The sequence below is a fragment of the Oryx dammah genome, unplaced genomic scaffold, assembly GCF_014754425.2.
Source record: "Oryx dammah isolate SB20612 unplaced genomic scaffold, SCBI_Odam_1.1 HiC_scaffold_16, whole genome shotgun sequence".
NCBI lineage: Eukaryota > Metazoa > Chordata > Mammalia > Artiodactyla > Bovidae > Oryx > Oryx dammah.
This window is the reverse complement of record NW_024070200.1, coordinates 7221217-7242463: the sequence shown is the minus strand read 5'-3', so window position 1 is coordinate 7242463 and position 21247 is coordinate 7221217.

The window sequence follows — 21247 nt, the reverse complement described above, 5'->3', positions numbered from 1 at the left end:
TAAATTTTTTTTGGTAACTTGGTTTTTTATTCTTTTATGGTATTTTTTTTTCTTTTGAACTTTTTATTTTGTATTGGAGTATAGCTGATTATACCTAGACAGCATATTAAAAAGCAGAGACATTACTTTGCCAACCAAGGTCCATCTAATCAAGGCTATGGTTTTTCCAGTAGTCATGTATGGATGTGAGAGTTGGACTATAAAGAAAGCTGAGTGCTGAAAAACTGTTGCTTCTGATGTGTTGTTGGAGAAGACTCTTGATAGTCCCTTGACTGCAAGGAGATCCAACCAGTCAGTCCTAAAGGGAATCAGTCCTGAATAGTCACTGGAAGGTCTGATGCTGAAGCTGAAACTCCAATACTTTGGCCACCTGATGAGAAGAACTGACTCAATGGAAAAGACCTTGATGTTGGGAAAGATTGAAGGTGGGAGGAGAAGTGGACGACAGAGGATAAGATAATTGGATGGCATCAAAGTCTCAATGGATGTGAGTTTGAGTAAGCTCCGGGAATTGGTGATGGACGGGGAAGACTGGTGCTGCAGTCCATGGGGTCAAAAGAGTCGGACTTGACTGAGCGACTGAACTGATAGCCAATTAACAATATTGTGACAGTTTCAGGTGAACAGTGGAGGGACTCAACCATAATATACATGGATCCATTCAAATATAGGATTTCTAAAAATATTTATTTGTTCATTTAATCTATGTATAATTGATTTAATTACAATGTTGTGTTAGTTTCAGACATACAGCATATTAGCTGTTAACAAGAATGAAATAATGCCACTTGCAGCAACATGAGTGGACCCAGAAATTATCATACTATGTGCAGTAATACAGAGAAAGACAGATATCACATGATATCACTTTTAAATCTAATTTTAAAAATTATATAAATGAACTTATTTACAAAACAGAAACAGGCTCATGGATTTCAAAAATAGACTTCTGATTACCAAAAGGGAAATGTGGGAGAGGGGTAAATTAAGAGCTTGAGATAAACACACACACACTATTCTATATAAAATAGATAATCAACAAGAACCTACTCAATATTCTGTAATGATCTCTGCCTTAGCTTTTAATTTGTTTATTCATTCAGTCATGATTTGTAGGACCCTTGATATAGTACTCATAATAGCAAGTTTTTGTTAAGCATTTACTATGCTCCAAGCACAGCCTCCACTAACATTTAATCTCTGCTATAATCTATGAGATGTTATTACTATGTCTCTGTCCTGATGAAGAAATGAAAGCATAAAGAACACCACTAGTGGTTTGGTGAGACATGACTGAGGTTTAAATCCAGGTAGTGCAGAGCCCAGGCAGGAAGGTCTGAATGATACTATCTTTTGTGACTCATCATGTGATGAGCAGGGGCTCCAGGGAGCACATGTAGAAGACACAGCCAAAGCCTTCTAAGATATCAGTATAGGAGGGGAGATGAGTGCAAAGAAGAAGATACGGAATAAACATATCACTACGATGGACAGTAGGGGAGTAACCTCTCTGCGTCTCACTTTTCTCTGCTGGAAAAGGGGATAATAAAAGTAGAGTCTTGGTATTCTTGTGTAAGGATAAAAGAAGATAATCTGTGTAATTCACCCGGCGTAGAACCTGTGATTAAAAAGCCCTCCATCAATACATGTCAGCTATGCTTATTACTTTTTATCTTTACTACCTTCTTAGAGAAGCAGGCTCACTGGAAATGTTTACAGAATAAATGCATGGATGGATTAGAAGCTGGAAGAATACAGTGTATTCTTCCCAAGTTACCTGGGTAAACTCTTACATTTACGCATGGAGTTTAGCATTCCCACACTTGTGAAGCCCCCCAGAGGATTCAGTGCTTTCTGGAAAGCAAAGCCCCAAGCCTTCCCCCTCTCCCTCAGCCTCTGGGATGTTTAACGGGGGCAAGTCAGCAGGTCTCATCCCTGTGCCACAGACATTTGTCACAGTCTTTGTGGCTGGAAATGTGCAAATACAAAGATGTACATCTTCTAAGGGAGCGGTGGAAATCCTATCTAAAGCAGCTGTTTGGGTACCAGCTGCTTGGTAACAAATACATCTTTAATGAAATCAAACAATCCGGCAGCATTGATTGATTGAGAACAATTGCTTTTAAATACAGTCTAGTAGCCAGGACTGTTAACATTCTTTTTCATTCAATTAGTTCAGTTGGTTTGAATTAGAGACACTTGGCTATTAGCTAAGAAAATTAATGCTATCGCCATTCAGCATTAAATCCCCTACCCTTCTTCCCCCTACGCTAATGCAAGGCAGAGCCACCAGCAAGATAAATTTTTGAGGGTATTCCAACTGTTTGCAAGGAAGGGAGTCTCACAGGAAACCAAATGGGAGACAAACTCCCAAATGGGAACCTATCTCAACCCACAATCTGGAATGAGGGGTGGGGGGCTGGGAGGAAGTGACTCAAATTTCTTGCACAGAATCTGACAATTTATCTTGGGGTCTAACCTGACTTTGCATGGTATATTAATACTTCTGAAACCAGATTTCACAATAGGACCATAGACTTTTGTAGGAAGGTGTTCCATTCACCATAGAACATATCTCAAAGAAAGGAACCACCATGTATCCTGTCACTCAAATGAGAAGCCTGGGAGTGATCCGTGGACTCTCTCCTCTCCTATTCTTTTTATCAAATGGGTCCCCAAACTCTGGGAAGTCTACGTTGTGCATCTCTTTTCAGTCTGCCTCTTCTTCCCATTTCTGCATCTCCAGGGAGGGACCTCGTCATGGTTTCTTACCTTGGTTAATGTTTTCATGGCCTTAACTGGCTTTCCTACCTTAATCTCCCTCCTGCCCACCAGTCCTAGGAATTTGGAGCTATCAGTTTGCTGGGTTGTTATGACAAATGGCATAGACTAAGGGAGCTTAATAACTGATGCTTATATTCTCACAGCCTAAGGGGCTGGAGATCCAAGAGCAAGGTGTGGGTAGGTTTGGTATTTTCCGAGGTCTCTTTTCTTAGTCTAAGGATGGCTACCTGCTGTTGTCTGGTCACAAGGTTGCCCCTCGGTCTGTGTGTTGTTCGTGTCCCGATCCTCTCGGCTTGGAAGAATATCAGTCACGCTGGATTAGGGCCCACTCTAATGACTTCTTTTTATTCATTCATCAGCTCGGTAAAGGCTCTTTCTCCAAATACAGTCATATTTTGACATTAGGACTCAATAGATGAATTTTGAAGGAACACATTTCAGATTAAACTGGGAGGTTCCTAAGTCAAAAATAGAAGCGGTCTACTCTATTTCCTTAAACCCTGTATAGATCCCTGTGGGCCTCAGGGTAAAGTCAAGTCCCTCAACTCCACCCAGGAGGCCTTCCATACTCTGTGGTTTAGTCTCTAAGTCGTGTCCATCTCTTGCCACCCCATGGACTAAAGCCCGCCAGGCTTCTCTGTCCATGGGATTTTCCAGGCACGAATACTGGAGTTTGCCACTTCCTTCTCCAGTGGGTCTTCCCTACCCAGGGATCAAATCTGGGCCTCCTGCACTTGAGGCAGATTCTCTACCGACTGAACTGCCAGGCAAGCCCCTACTCTGGGACCCTGATTATCCTTCTGTATCTCTTCTCCCTTCCCTAAAATGAAGTTTCTATTTCTGTGTCAGCTACCATCCAAAAGGCTTATGGATACTAATGCACTTCCTCCTTGAAGAACGGAGCTGCAGAAGCAGAGTCAGTGACCTTCATTCCAATAGGAGATTCACTGGGCAAGCGCCATGTGTTAATTAGCTTTCAGTCCTCCACACCTAACACAGGGTCTAGTACCAAGTAGACGCTCAATTGAAAAAGTGAAAGTCTTAGTCGCTCAGTCTTGTCCTGCTGTTCTGCGACCCCATGGCCTGTAGCCCGTCACTTCTGTCCACTGAATTGTCTAGGCCAGAATACTGGAGTGGGTTGCCATTTCCTTCTCCAGCACATCTTCCCAACCCAGGAATCGAACCCGGGTCTCTTGCATTGCAGGCAGATTCTTTACCATCTGAGCCACCAGGGAATCCATATGATCAATTAGAAATTGTTAAATGAAGTCTCTTCAAACCAATATTTGATCTTCTATGCTATGCAGCTGTGTGTACTCAGAAGACAGCATCCTGGAAAGCAAGGGGTGATGAGGACTGACCTGTGTATCTCCTTGTGGGCTTGGAGGTTTGTCTGAAACATCACACCACTATTCCTGATGAGGATACAGGCCCCTCCCCTCTGGGGATTGCCTTACAGAGGGATCTGCTGTACTTTGGCCGTGAGCACTCCTCCTTGAGACTACCTTCAGAAGCTGATGGAAAATTGATGGGAGATTTTCCACATTTGAGTTTACTGCCCTGCCACTGGGGATGCAGACAGTGATGTGTTTGGACTGGAAACTTGATGAGGCTCAAATCGGCAGGGTTTCCTCCACTCCTTCCTCCACAGAGCTTCTTTAAGAGCCTTTCGGTATCACTGAGAGTTGGGTTTTGGAACATCATATTTTCCCCAGGATAACTAAGAAAAAAAAAACTTTAGGGTTGGGATGGGAATGTTTTCAGCATTTGGGAATAATGCTAATATTGTCAGTCCTCTTTCTCTTATTAGTTTTCTCAACACTTAAATTACCAGAAGTTCATAAGAGAATTGATTTTAAACTAAAGCACTATTTGGAGAAACCACACCTAACTTAGTAGATGAACCAGGCTTGTAACAGAATAAAGAATCCCAAGTTCCCCCCAAGATTTAAGAACTCCTCAGATCTAGACTGAAAAGCATAAGAAATCAGGGAAGAAAATCTTAACACTTTAACCTAAACATTTTGAATTTTGGACTTTTAACTCAGAAGAAACAAAAACCCCAAATCTTTTAAATTAAAGAAATCTTTGGGGTGTGTGTGTGTGTGTGTGTATTTTTGGCTGAGCCACAAGGCATGAGAGATCATAGCTCCCTAACCAAGTATCAAACCTGTGGCCCTACTGCAGTAGAAGCACGTAGTCCTAACCAGTGGACCACCAAGGAAGTCCCAAGAAATCTTTCATTTCTCTGAGATTCGACTTGCCAGAGGCTTTCATCTTCAAACTACACCTTCCCAACTGATACTGAGAAGGGTTTATATTGTAGCTGAGCAGCTCTGATATTGACATTTGATACGTGGAGTGCCTTTGTGCATTTAATTATGAGTCTGTCTTCCTGCTTCCTTCTGTCTCAACACAGAACGTCTGATGGGGACACAGTCTGGCTGGAGATCACTTGGGACAGGAAGGGAGAAACGAGTCAAGTTCAGACTCAGTGAAATAAGGCTTGTTGACCCATATCAGAGCCTTCTTGTAGCAAAATCTAGATAGTTTCCCAGGAGCCCTGGGAGCCACAGAGAGGAGCAGGGGTTAGCATCAGGTCATGAGTGTGGGGAGGACCAATAAGATACCCTCTCTCTGTTGACCCCCTTCCAGGAACAGCAGGATCAACACTTGTGTTTCAAGCCCACTGTGCTGCGAACGTGCTCATTTAGGGGGAGTCAGGGCGATGCCTCTTCCCTTCCTGGGTTTCCTTCCAGGGAAGGAAACCTTCCTTTTACTGCCTCCCTCCTGGCTTCCCGTTTCCTCTTTCCTGATGAGTAAACATGGGAATGAGTACATTAAGCAGCCTTTTCCCCAGCTTCCCTGAGAGGTCCTCCGCAGCCTCTTATCATGGACGAGTGAATTCCAGCTCCACAGGGCCTGTGGATGGTAGTGAAAGTGCATTCCTTTCTGAGCTTCTCCTCGCAGACCCGTCTGCCTTTTCCTCTGAGCTCCGCCCTCTGACTGAGCTTGATCATAATGAAAGCGATACGTTGACCTTGATCTGTTGTATGCCTTGTTGTGTTTCTCCACTTGTTCTGAATCTAAAGAGGATGGAGGGGGTGCTTCTTACTGAGCAGAGACCTCGGAGACCTCGGCCCCTCGTCTGTTCCTTGCAGTCAGACTACATCCTTCTCAGTCAGATCTTACCTTCATCTGTGTGCTAGCTCCTCTCCAGTCTTCACAGCCCCTGGCACACTGGCAGAGGGGAGGCTTCAGGAGGGTCACCTGGCAGAGGAAGGAGGGTCCAGCCAGGAACCCCCATTCCCAGAGAGGCTCTGTTTCTTTGGAACCACCCACTTTGTTATCTGTGTCCCCTTGCCACTCCATGAAAATAGCTACATTAGGTGTCCGGTACCATGCTGTGTGTGTGTGGGCCCTTTAATCCTCAAAACAGTGATGTTGGGTTCCTTGCGAGACAGAGCATCAGAGCTGATAGATGACTTGGTTCCCAAAAGAGTGAAGCTGGGACTCAATCCAGGATGCATTTTGAAGTTCCTGGCTTGTTCCATCAGAGGCCAGGACAGCCTCTCGTTTCTGGGACCAGAAGGGCAGACCTTGCCTCCATTTCTGACTTTGCCACTTAGATCGTGAAGCCTGGCAAGGTCCCTGAAACTCTGAGGCTCAGACCCCATCAATGAGAAGAGGCAGCCTGACCCTCACCCATGGTTCATCATACGCACAAGTACGACCATGAATATCACACACCATTTTCATCACAGAATCAGAACCGAGTTATAGCTTATGGCTCTCAAGGCAAGCAAAGACACAAGCGAGAACACTCTTTTTTCACCCCCTTCAAGTTTTCATTTCAGTACTCTTGGAAAAGCTTTGGTGTCACAAATGCCTCCTCTGAGCCTTTAGAAGTTCAACTTGAATTAGGATCTGACAAGGGAGTCCTTTGCTACTGCTTCTCTTCTCTTTCAAGATTAAAAGAAAAGTCTAAACAGACGGCCTTCTGCTTAGCATAGCCAGCTCCTTGCATAAGCAGGCTGACTGCGCCGTCAGACTGAAGAGAGGCCCACGCTCTGTGCACCTGGGCTTCTCCCTGCCCCTGTCACTTGGAGCCCACCTGCCACTCCTCCCGCACAAGCCAGGGAGGCCCAGCACAGCCGTGGTGGCTTTGTCTCCTATCGGCTGCTCTATCTTTGTTTAGCTTCCAACCTCTTTCCCTCTGTTCATCTTCCCTCTCACTTGAAGTCTTTCATTCTGGACTACACCCTTCACCCCCTTGACTTCCCCCACCAGCTCCCACGGACCATAGGCAGCGTTTCATGTGGGGCCACAAAGAGGCTGTTGGAAGCCAGCTGTGTAAGGCCTCATCCTCTCCAGCTCTTGCCAAGAGAACCAAGCCATCAAGAACCCCATTCCATGTTCCTTCGGTCCCAAAACCTTTGCTCAGGCTCTTTCCTGCTCCTCAAATCAATTGCCCCTCTGGCTTCTTAGATGGTAAAGAATCTACCTGAGAAGACAGGAGACACAAGAGACACAGGCTCGATCCCTGGGTCAGGAAGATCCCCTGGAGAAGGAAATGGCACACCGTTCCAGTATTCTTGCCTGGAAAATTCCATGGGCAAAAGAGCCTGCAGGGTACAGTCCATGGGGCTGCAAAGAGTACGACATGACTGAGTGACTGAGCTCCGGCTGCCTTCCCACGTGTCCAAACCACACCCTCAAAAGCTTAGGAGAACCCCAAATTGGGCTCTTCCTTGAAGGCCTCTAGGGCTCCCCAAGACAGAAGGAATTTTTTCTCCTCTGTGTTCCCACCACAACTGATTCACAATTCTATAACTACATCCTTCTCAGTCAGATCTTACCTTCATCTGTGTGATAACTCCTCTCCCAGTAGAGCATGAATTTTCTGCAAGCAGGGACCACTTGGTATTGAAATGTGTGCCTCCAGCCCCACTGCTTCAGGCCCCAGATTGGTGCCTGGAATATGGCAGGATTCGGGAACCACTTGAAATGATCTCCATTAAATGCCTGACGAGGGCCCACCAACATCTGGAGAGGCACCACCTCACGGCTCTTTGGACACTGCCAGCAGGATGCTGGGCACCTTCAAAAATTTTCAACGTACTTAAATTCAGAGATGCTCTCTGAATCTGAAAAGGAGGCTAAGTGTGCAGATTCCAGGGTATTCTTGTGAAGACAATGTGATCATATGTGAGAAAGTGTGCAGTGTGCGGTTCACTCTCAGAGAATGCCCTCCGTCTGCCACTGAATCACAGGACTCACTTGCAAGCCCTTGTCTGATTCAGTTCAGTTCAGTCGCTCAGTCGTGTCCAGCTCTTTGTGACCCCATGAATCGCAGCACGCCAGGCCTCCCTGTCTATCACCAACGCCCGGAGTTCACTCAAACTCATGTCCATCGAGTCCGTGATGCCATCCAGCCATCTCATCCTCGGTCGTCCCCTTCTCCTTCTGCCCCCAATCCCTCCCAGCATCAGAGTCTTTTCCAATGAGTCAACTCTTCGCATGAGGTGGCCAAAGTACTGGAGTTTCAGCTTTAGCATCGTTCCTTCCAAAGAAATCCCAGAGCTGATCTCCTTCAGAATGGGTTGGCTGGATCTCCTTGCAGTCCAAGGGACTCTCAAGAGTCTTCTCCAACACCACAGTTCAAAAGCATCAATTCTTTGGTGCTCAGCCTTCTTCAGAGTCCAACTCTCACATCCATACATGACCACAGGAAAAACCATAGCCTTGACTAGACGGACCTTAGTCGGCAAAATAATGTCTCTGCTTTTGAATACGCTATCTAGGTGGGTCATAACTTTTCTTCCAAGGAGTAAGCGTCTTTTAATTTCATGGCTGCAATCACCATCTGCAGTGATTTTGGAGCCCCCCAAAATAAAGTCTGACACTGTTTCTACTGTTTCCCCATCTATTTCCCATGGAGTGATGGGACCAGATGCCATGATCTTCATTTTCTGAATGTTGTCTGATTAGGCCTTTTATTTTTTAATTTATTGAAGGATGGTTGATTTATAATATTGCATTAGTTTCAGGTGTACAGCTTAGTGATTTAGTTTTACTCAGATCACATTCTATTACAGGTTCTTACAAAATTGTTGCTACTGTTGTTTAGTTATGTTCGGCTCTTTGTGATGCCGTGGACTGTAGCCCGCCAGACTCCTCTGTCCATGGGTTTTACAGGCAAGAGTACTGGAGTGGGTTCTTATTTCCTTCTCTGGGAGATCTTCCTGACCAGGGATCGGACCCACATCTGACAAGTGGATTCTTTATCACTTAGCCACCAGGGAAGCCCTGTTACATGACATTGAGTCTAAATCCCTATCGGAGAAGGCACTGGCACCCCACTCCAGTATTCTTGCCTGGAAAATCCCATGGATGCAGGAGCCTGGTGGGCTGCAGTCCATGGGGTCGCTAAGAGTCGGACACAACTGAGCAACTTCACTTTCACTTTTCACTTTCATGCATTGGAGAAGGAAATGCATTATACTATACAGTAAATCCTTATTGCTTGTTTATTTTATGTATAGCAATTTCTGTTTATGAACCCCATACTTTTCACTTGTCCCTCCCTTTCTTAATTCATTTTTAATTCTAAACCTTTTTTAAAAAGATTTTTTTTGTCCTCCATCTTTATTTGCCTATTCTATCCTATAGTATCTGTTCAAGGACTTGAACCTTTTCTCTGGGAAAATGTCTTAGTAGAAAAAAAAATGTACAATGGTCTGAGACGACTTAAATTAGTCTTGTGATTTTGATTGTAAAAGTCACTCAGTTGGGTCCAACTCTTCACAACCGCATGGGCTGTACAGTTATTCCTAGTTATAGCAATATATGCATGACATAAAATTATCATCTGAACTATTTTTAAGTGGCATCAACATACATTCACGTTACCGTGCAGCCATCTTCCTGCAGATGGTGACTGTAGCCATGAAATTAAAAGATGCTTGCTCCTTGGAAGAAAAACTATGACCAACCTAGACAGCATATTAAAAAGGAGAGACATTACTGACAAAGATCTGTCTAGTCAAAACTATGGTTTTTCCAGTAGTCATATATGGGTGTGAGAGTTGGACCATAAAGAAGGCTGAGCACCAAAGAACTGATGCTTTTGAACTGTGGTTTGAGGAAGACTCTTGAGAATCCCCCTTGGGTTGCAAGGAGATCAAGTCCTAAATATTCATTGGAAGGTGTGAAGCTGAAACTCCAAAACTTCGGCCACCTGATGTGAAGGGCTGACTCAGTGGACAAACGCTGATGCTGGGAAAGATTGAAGGCAGAAGGAGAAGGGGATGACAGAGGATGAAGTGGTTGGATGGCATCACTGACCTGATGGACATGAGTTTGAGCAAGCTCCGGGAGTTGGTGATGGACAGGGAGGCCTGGCGTGCTGTAGTCCATGGGGTCACAAAGAATTAGACATGATTGAGTGACTGAAGTGATCAGCACAGCTCATCTCCAGACTTTTTTCATTTTGCAAAATATCAAACATTAACTCCGTTAAAACAGTGTCTCTCCAGAACCCCTGCCAAGCCACTGGCACCCACCATTCTACTTTCTGATTCCACGAATTTGACTATGCTAGCTTCCTCATATAAATGGAATTACAGACTATCTGCCCCTTTTTGATCAGCTTGTTTTGTTTAACACCTTCAAGGTTCATCTATGTTGTAGCCTGTGTGTCAGAATTTCACTTTTTATGTTTGTTTTTTGTTGATTAATATTCCATTTTGTTTATCCATTCATTTGTCAATAAATATTTGGGTTGCTTCCAGTGAAATGTCTATTTCTGGATTGATAAAGATTCATAGCAGACATTTTCAGGAATCCTCTCCCCTTCTCCTCAATAAGAGAGGAATAAGACTGATCTTGGTTTGAATTTCAGTTCTGTTTTTACTGTATCTATATCTTCAGGTCATAATGTCTCACCACCACTGATTTCTACTTAGGGGTAAGGACGCCTACCTGGCCAGGTGACTACAAGACACCGGGACCAATTATTGTGTTCAGCTGGGGCCCTGACACACCAGACAAGTGGCATCTGATACTCTCAGCTTTCTGGGCAATTGTGACATGACCACGTCCTGAGGTCTTCCCTTTCTGAGGAACTCCATCACTCAGGGAGACTTTCTTGGCTCTTGAGGAGACACATGTGCTTTCCCCCTTCATCACTGGGGTCTGCAGGCAGTTTTGATAAGGTAACAGGAAGTCACATGGGTTACGAATTGACATACTTGGCTTCACTTGTATTATTGTTCTCCGTACATCACAATGAAAAGTGAGAGTGCTTTGACACACGTATTGCACGGCTGTCTTGTGACCATTTTTTTTAAACTTTCTCAAATGTCTTCTCATCCGCCCATGTCCTTCAATTTAGCAAATGCTTGCTGAGAGTGTACACCCTGGGTTGGGTGTCTTGTCATGGTATGGAACAGAGCGATGAGCTGAGCAGAGTCTCTATCTCCAAGAGCTTGCTGTGTAAGGAGCAGGGGCGTGCCCAGCAGCACTCTTGCTGTCCAGTCTCTCATTCGCATCCAACTCCAAGGCTACAACATGCTGGGCCTCCCTGTCCTTCACTGTCTCCCAGAGCTTGCTCAAACTCACGTCCATTGAGTTAGAGATGCCATCCAACCATCTCATCCTCTGTCACCTCCTTCTTCTCCTGCCCTCAATCTTTAGCAGCATCAGGGGCTTTTCCAATGAGTTGGCTCTTCACATCAGGTGGCCAAAAGTATTAAAACTTCAGCTTCAGCATCAGTCTTTCTAGTGAATATTCAGGGTTGATTTCCTTTAGGATTGACTGGTTGGGTCTCCTTGCAGTCCACGGGACTCTCAGGAGTCTTCTCCAGCACCACAATTAGAAAGCATGGATTATTTGGCACTCATCCTTTTTTTGTGCTCCAACTCTCACAACCATACATGACTACTGGAAAAACCACAGCTTTGACTATGTGGACCGTTGCTGGGAAAGTGATGTCTCTGCTTTTTAACATGCTGTCTAGGTTTGTTTGCCCATTTGCTATATAAACAATAATGTATTAAATGGCATTAAACTGAAAGATAGGATGGGATTCCCTGGTGGTTCAGTGGTTAAGAATCCACCTTCCCATGCAGGGGATATGGGTTGGACCTCTGGTCAGGGCACTAAGATCCCACATGCTATGGGGCAACTAAGCCCACGTGCTTCAACTGGAGAAGCCCACTTGTGTTTGCAGTCAATCAGTCGTGTTCAGCTCTTTGCGACCCCACATACTGTTGCCCACCAGGCTCCTCTGTCTGTGGAATTTTCCAGGTAATAATACTAGAGTGGGCTGCTATTTCCTCCTGCAGAGGATCTTTCTGACCCAGGGGTGGAACTTGCGTCTCCTACATTGGCGGGCAGATTCTTCACCACAGAGCCACATAGGAAACCCAGAGAAGACCACAGGCCACAACAAAACATCCTGTGTGCACAACTGGGACCCAACACAGACAAATAATAAATAAGTAAATAAACTGCAGGATATGGAAGGAGAAGACCTAGGCTTCACCACGGCTGCATGACCTGTTGGAAGGGACTTGATGCCCATGAACCTCGGTTTCTTCAGCTGTCAGGTGGAAATGGTGTTTACCTCAAAAGGTTGTTGTGCCAGAAACGAAAAGGAACAAATTACTGATGCATGCAGCAAACTGAAACATGTACTATACGGTTCTGCTTATATGTTACTTAAGGAAAAGCAATACTTTCGGGAATGAAATCGGATCAGTGGATGCCAGAAGTTCAGGCTAAGGCTGGAAGAAACACTGATGAACGGAGATATTCTCTGTCCTGATGTGTTGGTGGTTAACGGCTGGATTTTTTTGCAAAAACTGCTTAGGACAGTGTAACTTAAAGGGATGAATTGTACTGAAGGCACATTTTACCCTAATAAGTTAACAAAGGAGGAAACAGAAAGACTGCAAAAGACTAAAGGAGATCCTTTCTGTGAAAGGATCTGTCATAATGCCCAGGACCCAGTGGGTGCCCGGTTGGAAATTTTTTTCATTTATTCAAAGCAAAGCGGATTTTCTCTGAAATAGCAAGCCCCAAGTTCAATGTTATCTCTTAGCTTTGCAACTTTTGGACAATTTGCTTGAACTATCTGAAGTTCTTCATTCAGAAAATGAAAATAAAATGGTGATGTTTCAAGGTGAGTGGTTGTGAGGAATCAGTCGTATAATGTAAAGACCTTAAGGTGTGTTGGATAGAGTTTTCCTTTATTCCTTTAAACACACTAACGTTGTGCTTATTGTGTACTAGACACTCTGTCGAAGCCTGTACAGGTACCAACTGATTTTATCCTTATTATGGACCCATTTTACAGATGAGGAAACTGATCATAGGTAGGCTAAACACTAGGTTCAGGGTTACATCTGGGGTGGGAGTTGTAGTCCAGAGTTCTTCCTCTCATCACCAGTCAGTTCTGTTTGTTTGATTGATGAGTCATTTACCGTTAGCTCCCTTGATGTAGGGAGTCTCCTCTGAACCATCTCATATGTTAAAATTCCTACCAGGAGAATCAAATCTTTTTATTCTTTTCCAATGATGCTCCTTTTATGATTGTTTCCAGATGATGGCACTGGCTCCCAGAAGTGCTGAGTGGCTTATGGAGGCAACTGAGCTATAACTTGATCCCAGACCTTCTGTCTCCAGATCTGGGATTTTCCTTCTCAGCATCAGTGTCTGTGTACTGTATCAGCTTTATACTGATATAGCATCAGTGTCTGCTTTCCTTGTCCACTTTGCAGCTAGAATAAGCTTCCAGGCAAAAATTTCTATGTGAGATCCTAAACAAGCCTTTTTGAATACTACTGTCAGGACTGTGAATCACTAAGGTTTTTCCTGAGGATAGTTTGGTGATATATGCCCCTCAAATGCCTTATAAATGGACTTTCCTTTTGACTTAGCAACTTTAATTCTAGGGAATTTTTGTTAAAGAAACAGTCACAGAGAGGGAAAGATCTGTATCCAAGCAATTTTATTACATTATTTATGCTCTTGAAACTTGGGAGCACATTAAATACTCCAGCAATGGAGTAGTTAACTTGTTCATGAAGAAGTCATAAAATGGAATACTAAGCAGCCATTAAAAATCATGTTTCAGAAGGTTACTTAATGACATGGAAGATGTTCACGGTGTTTTTAAAGAGAAAAAGCAGGATTAAAATAAATTTATGCGTGTATGACCATAGGAAGGGAGACTGGAATAAAATACATGAATAAAATAAGATATGTGAAGAGGTTTATAGACTTACCAAGGTGAGAAGGTTATGGACAAATTCATTTCTGGCTTATGTTTTGCTTATGTTTTCTAAATTACATATCTGTTTGTATTTGAGAGCACAACAGATGTTGTTACCACTTTTAAAATCATGAAAAGGTCTCTTGTTCCTTTGAAGATGATAACATAAGTAGGTCATGTTAGGTTCTCTGTGGTAGGCCAACATAAACAGTGACTTCATTTCCCAAACCCAGGGGACCCCTTGGGAATCTGACCTTTCTCCATGTAGATTACACACAAAGGTAATTTTGGATAGCACCTCAGTGCTCTGTAAACCTTTGATAGCCCAGAAGAACAGTGCTTTAGAGTTGTTGGAAGGAAACTCTGAGGATCACCTCCCCACTGGTCCCCAGGGTGGGAGTCTCCAAGTTTTCAACCTTGACAAGGGACCCCCTAACCTTCTTCTGAGTTCTCTTCGGGCCTGGGAGCACCCGCAAGCCTGTGAGAAGCTCCTACTGCTGTGCTACCCAGAAGTGGAGTGTGTGCTGAGACAAAATCTGTGATTTCTGACTCCAGAGGCCATGAAGCCTGAGTAAGCTCCTTTGTATAAATGACAGCCCTTCCAATATGGAAAGACAGGCCTTGTGTCCCCTGAACCCTTCTTTTTTCAGATAAATGTGTGAAAAAGACTGGAGGCTCTAGTCAATATCAGTCAGCAGCATTGGTCAGCAGACACAACTCGACTGTGAAGAGGCTCCTTCCTCAGGAATCCCTCCTAACCACCTCAGCAGACACCAGATTCTCCCCTTCTGACTCCCACAGCAGCCTGTCTCTCAGCATGCTATGATGATGCGGTCCCTTTCCTCAGCCCTCTGCAACTTCTTCAAGTCCAGGGACCTTCTTCAGCTTTTCCCTGCATCAGTCATTTCAGTTCAGTTCAGTCGCTCAGTCGTGTCCGACTCTTTGCGACCCCATGAATCGCAGCATGCCAGGCCTCCCTGTCCATCACCAACTCCCAGAGTTCACTCAGACTCACGTCCATCGAGTCCGTGATGCCATTCAGCCATCTCATCCTCGGTCGTCCCCTTCTCCTCCTGCCCCCAATCCCTCCCAGCATCAGAGTCTTTTCCAATGTGTCAACTCTTCGCATGAGGTGGCCAAAGTATTGGAATTTCAGCTTTAGCATCAGTCCTTCGAAAGACCACCCAGGACTGATCTCCTTTAGAATGGACTGGTTGGATCTCCTTGCAGTCCAAGCATTCATTCACTGGACTACACTGCATGTATTTATCCAGTGCCTGCCCCGAGCCAGGCACTGTAGTAACTATGAGTTTACAACTGTAAACAAAACAGGTAGAAGCCTTCTCTGGATGGAGTTCATAGTTCTGGAGGAAGTCGGAATATAAATAGGTGATAAATAGATACATGATAGACAGATGGACAATAGACAGATAGAAATGGATTAGAGGGATGAGTGGATGGATGGATGGATACTTGGATGGATGGTTGGGATGCATGGATGGATTGGATGGATGGATGGATAGATGGATAGATTGAATGAATAGATGGATTGGTTGGATATATTTGTCGAATGGATGTGTGTAATGGATATATTGGATGTATATATAAAGGTGGAACACTGAAGAATTGATGGTTTTAAATTGTGGTGCTGGAGAAGACTCCTGAGAGTCCCTTGGACTGCAAGGAGATCAAACCAGTCAATCCTAAAGGAAATCAACCCTGAATATTCATTGGAAGGACTGATGCTGAAGGTCCAATATTTTGGTCACTTGATGCAAACAGCTGACTCATTGGAAAAGACCCTGATACTGGAAAAGATTGAAGGCAAATGAAGCAGGGAGCAGCCAAGGATGAGATGGTTAAATATTATCACTGACTCAATGGACATGCGTTTGAGCAAGCTCCAGGACATAGTGAAGGACAGAGGAGTCTGGTGTGCAGCAGTCCATGGGACTGTGGAGTCAGATACAACTTAGCAACTGAACAACAATGAATGGATTGGATGGATGCTTAAATAAATAAATAAATGCAGGTACCAGCTGGTTCACATTATTATGATACTACTATGGAGAGACAGAAGATGAGGGCTGTAAGAGGAGATACAGTGAGTGCAAAAATAGTGTAACAGTTAGGAGCAAGGATCCAGCTCCACTTACTACCTGTGTGAGCACAGGCAAGGTTTAATCAATGTGTTTAATTAACCAGTTTCTTCACTGGTCATTTTAGGATTGCATTATTTTATTTCTCTGGGGATGCTTAAATAATACAAGCCCATGTAAGTGTTGGTTGCAGAGGGTCAGTGAAGATTTTTTGGGGAATGGCCCCTGTGACTTTACGCATGGGTAAGAAATGACCAGAAAGGCATGAGGATTGGGGAAAGAGGAAGAGCTTAAATGAAGACCCCAGGCTGACAAAGGGCCTGCAACAGAAGTCTGGGAGACCTAGCGTGTGAGAGCAGAGGAGAGCTGACCCAGAACATCTGGGAAGTCAGCTTGTCAGCTTCAGCTTCAGCATCAGTCTTTCCAATGAATATTCAGGGTTGATTCCCTTTTAGATGGACTGGTTTTGTCTCCTTGCAGTCCAAGGAACTTTCAAGAGTCTTCTCCAACGCCACAATTCCAAAACATCAATTCTTCGGCACTCAACCTTCTTTAGGGTCCAGCTCTCACATCCGTACATGATTAGTAGAAAAATATTCCTTAATCTCTTTGTAACGAAATGAGGAGCTATAAAAATAACATAATTGGCAAAGTGTCATAAATTACGATACTAATACATTGACCCTTGCCAGGGAGCAGCATGGATTTACACGTGGCTGTTGTGCTGGGACCCACGGCTGGAAGGCAGATCTGGTGTGGGAGGTATCTGAGCTCCGTTATCCCATCGACGCTTTGTTCCAAGACAAGGATTAGTGCTAATAATTTCTCCCCAGGGAAGCACTATTTAAATCCAGGTTTTTTTTTTTTTTTTCAGAATCTGTAAATACAGCCAGAGTCTTATTGGGGAACGGAGAGGGAAGGCACACGTAAGTAGGTCAATCTAAGTGCTTTTGTGTGTTAACAATGACAGAAAACATCAAAGTTTCCACATCACTTGGGCAGCTGTTGTGTTTGTATTGACCAAGTAAGCTAGAAATCCAGGAGGGAGGTGATCGGCAGCATTAGAAGCCAGAGAGCCTTCTGGAGCCAAAAATAAGTGTTTTCACATAGAGTTGGGTGATTCTGAGTAGTGGAAGGAACCCTATGCACCTTTTTTTTTAGCTTGCTTTGCTGTACCTAGACCTGAGGGCTCTCTCTAAGTTTAAGGCTGGATGGTTGGGCTCCAAATACTTTTGAGAAATGGATATTCACAAATGGCTGTATTTCAAATGTGTTCTCTGATCCAGCTTATGACAAGAACATGTTGTTTATGGAAGGGGTCCTGTCTGTAAAATCTTAGGTAAAATTGTGAGAAAGAAAGGAAGCATCATAGACTGTGGACAAGGGGACTTGGGTTCTAGACCTAGCCTAGCAACTGATCTTCTGTGCCGATTGAGACTAGTGACTTCACCTCCTTTACACATGGTACCATGTTTGAAATTATGAAGTGGGTTGGGTGGCTTCTATTAAATGCATTAAAAACATATAAATTATCTCTAAAGTCAAGTCTAAGTAACTTGGGGAGCGATGATATAAAGGCAATTTGCAAATCTACTAGTGAATAAAGGCTTACTAATGAAAAGGAGAGTCTTCCCAGGGGGTACTAGTGGAAATGAACCTGCCTGCCAATGCAAAAGACGTAAGAGATATGGGTTTGATCCCTGGGTCAGGAAGACCCACTGGAGGATGGCCTGGTGACCCACTCCAGTATTCTTGCCTGGAGAATCCCCATGGACAGAGGAGCCTGGCAGGCTGCAGTCCATAGGGTTGCATAGAGTTGGACACAACTGAAGCAATTTAGCCTGCATGCAATGCAAAGGAGCAGTTATTCTCTTCCTAAAGTCCCCATGCTTTTTTCACGGAATGATCAAACCTACCATGATCTGGCTGTCACCTCCATCTTGGCAGATGAGTCAGTTGGAGCTCACGGAGTCTGCAACTTATTCAAGTTTTTGGCATCTAGCAAGTAACAAATGTGAGTCCTTATTCTAAAAAAGTTAATAGTAGTAGGAAACATGTGTCACACTGTTTTAAGTTTTACTATGATTATTATTAATTCATTTAATCTTTTCAACAACATTGTGTGATAGGAAGTTTAGTAGTTTTATTGATGATGAAAGGGTTGCTCAGAGTAGGCTGATGGCTGTTTTAAGGTCAACAGGTTAAAAAAAGTTGTAAAGACATATTGCTTTCTGATTTCACCAGCAGATGGATGGATGGGTGTATGGATGAAGCTTTGAGGAAATTAACTAGACAAGTCTCTGATGAGGTTTGGACAAATGAATCACCCATAAGCCACATAGGGGTGACCTGGTCATGTGCCTCTTCTGTTAAAGTCTTAAATGATTAGACACTGTCTGGAGACAAATAATAATAATAAAGATTCTTCCAAATAGTATACAATAACACTACCATTTATTGTTCATGTACTATATGCTACAAAGAATTCAGTATTTTCTAATGCAAATTGTCTCATTTAAACCTCACAGTTATTCTGTAGAGCAGTATTATTTATTTTGATGATTTCACAGTAAAGAAACTAGAGGGTCAATGAAGCTAACTAGTTTAGGCATACACCTGGGAATGGGTGACCACATAATCTGTCACCCTAACTGGGATTGTTTGCATATGGTGAGGGATGTTTTGATAGTTTTGTTGGGACAGGAAGTCTAACCAGGCTTTTACATGCCTACTGGAGATATTACCTTTGTAACTTGGAAGTGGACAACTGGGGTGTAAGCACTTTATCATCCCAGTCCGTGTTTCTAACTTCCACCCTCCCAGCCCTGACAAGCCTTCTGTGCATCACGTGGTCCCGGCTGGCAGCTCTTAGCAGTTCTATAGAGCTGCTTCCAGGCCACCATGTTTGATGTGAGCCATTGCATTCTCCTGGGCTTGAACCGTTTGTGAGTGTCTCCTCTTTTGCACATTCCTCTGCCTGGTCTACCCTCCTCCTCTTCTTTGCCATACTCCCTTCCGGTCTTCAAAACTCCTCTGTCCACACTTCCCCTGTGAAGTCTTTTGTCAATATTCATTTCCCACCTTCCAATCTCATAATATTTTTTTTATTGTTGTTGTTTATATCTCTTTTTCTTTCATTCCCACTCAATTATGACATTTCAAGAGCAGACAGGCAATGCTGTTAACCTAGGGTCCAGCATGGAGCTCACCACTGAATTGGACTAAAGTTGCTTTTTAAAAAAAAAAAAATTTTATTGGGGTGTACTTGCTTTACAATTTTATGTTATTTTCCACTGTACAGCAAAGTGAATCAGTCACATGTATATATACATTTCCTCTTTTTAGGATTTCCTTCCCATTTAGATCAGATGTGGTGCATATCTATAATGGAATATCACTCAGACATGAAAAGGAATGAAATTGTACCAATTGCAGAGACATGGATGGACCTAGAGACTGTCATACAGAGTGAAGTAAATGAAAGAGAAAAACAAATATATTAACACATACATGTGGGATCTAGAAAAATGGTACAGATGAAGCTGTTTGCAAATCAGAAATAGAGACACAGACGTAAGGAACAAATGTAGGGGCTAGTGATTTTTAAGAAAGAAAAGAAAATTGGAAGAAAAGAAGTATGAATACTTGTAGTTTTGATGGAAACTGAAGATGGACCATTCATCCATTCAACTCTTCAGCCAATGTTTATTGAGCACCTATCATAATTTAGGTGCTGGAATCTCACTGGTGAATAAAATAGACAAAGAGTTGTTTTGGAGCAACTTGCTTCCTGAAATGGGACAGATTATATATAAATAATCAAATATCAATCATGAGATGTATATACCATGAAGGTGAGGCTAAGTATCCTGCAAAAATAGAGAAATCAAGAGAATACATTTCATTTGCAAGGGTGCTTATCCTTTACTGATAGTCTGAATTTTATAGCTGACATCAAGTGTCACGTCCTCAAGGAAAACTTCCCAGCTGGCTTCAGCACGTTTTTGTAACATCATTTTGAGGAAAGTAGGATGGGAATTATTGTACCCAATTCTCAGATTCAAAGACATGAAATGAGAACCATAAACAGATGTTTCTTGGGTGGTAGAGACTGGGCAAAGGGAAGTGAGAAGTGGACCCAGATCTTCAGCTAACATGATTTTCCTAGAAACTCTGATTAGTTGGAATATATTCTATCTGAAAAGTCATTAATAACATCATTTAAAAGCCTCATTTGTAGTATTAGAATATAGTCCTATATATTGGGGCTTCCCTGGTGGTCCAGACAGTAAAAAATCTGCCTGCAATGCAGGAGACTTGGGTTTGATTCTTGGGTCAGGAGGATCCCTTGGAGAAGGAAATGGCAACCCACTCCAGTATTCTTGCCTGGAAGAATCCCATGGACAGAGGAGCCTGGCGGGCTACAGTCCCCGGGGTCCCAAAGAGTCGGACACAACTGAGGGACTAACACATAATGGTATTAGTTTTCTGTGGTTGCTGTAATACATGGCCACAGATTTGCTGACTAAAAGCAACAGAAAGCTATTCTCAGAGTTTTGGAAGTCAGAGGTCTGAAATCAGTACCACTGGGCTAAAATGCTCCTTTTGAAAGTTCTGAACAATTCCTTTTCGCCTCTTGCAGCTTCATGTGGCTGCCAGCATAACTGTACTATACTAAGACTTGGAAGGCGATAGGGATATTAAGCCATATTTTGTGTTCAGTCACTAAGTCATGCCTGACTTTTTGTGACTCCGTGGACTGCAGCATGTCAGGCTTCTTTGTCCTTCACTATCTCCTGGAGTTTGCTCAAATTCATCCATCGAGTTGGTTATGCTGTTTAAGCACCGTATTTTATCCAATACTTAAAACCGCCTGGGAGAAACCATCTAGGATGGCTGTGTTGTGCTGTGCTTCATAGCTTAGTTGTATCTGACTTTTTGTGATCCCATAGACTGTAGCCCACCAGACTCCTCTATCCATAGGGATTCTCCAGGCCAGAATACTGGAGTGGGTTGCCATGCCCTCTTCCAGGGGATCCTCCCAACCCAGGGATTGAGCCCAGTTCTCTTGCATTGCAGGTGGAT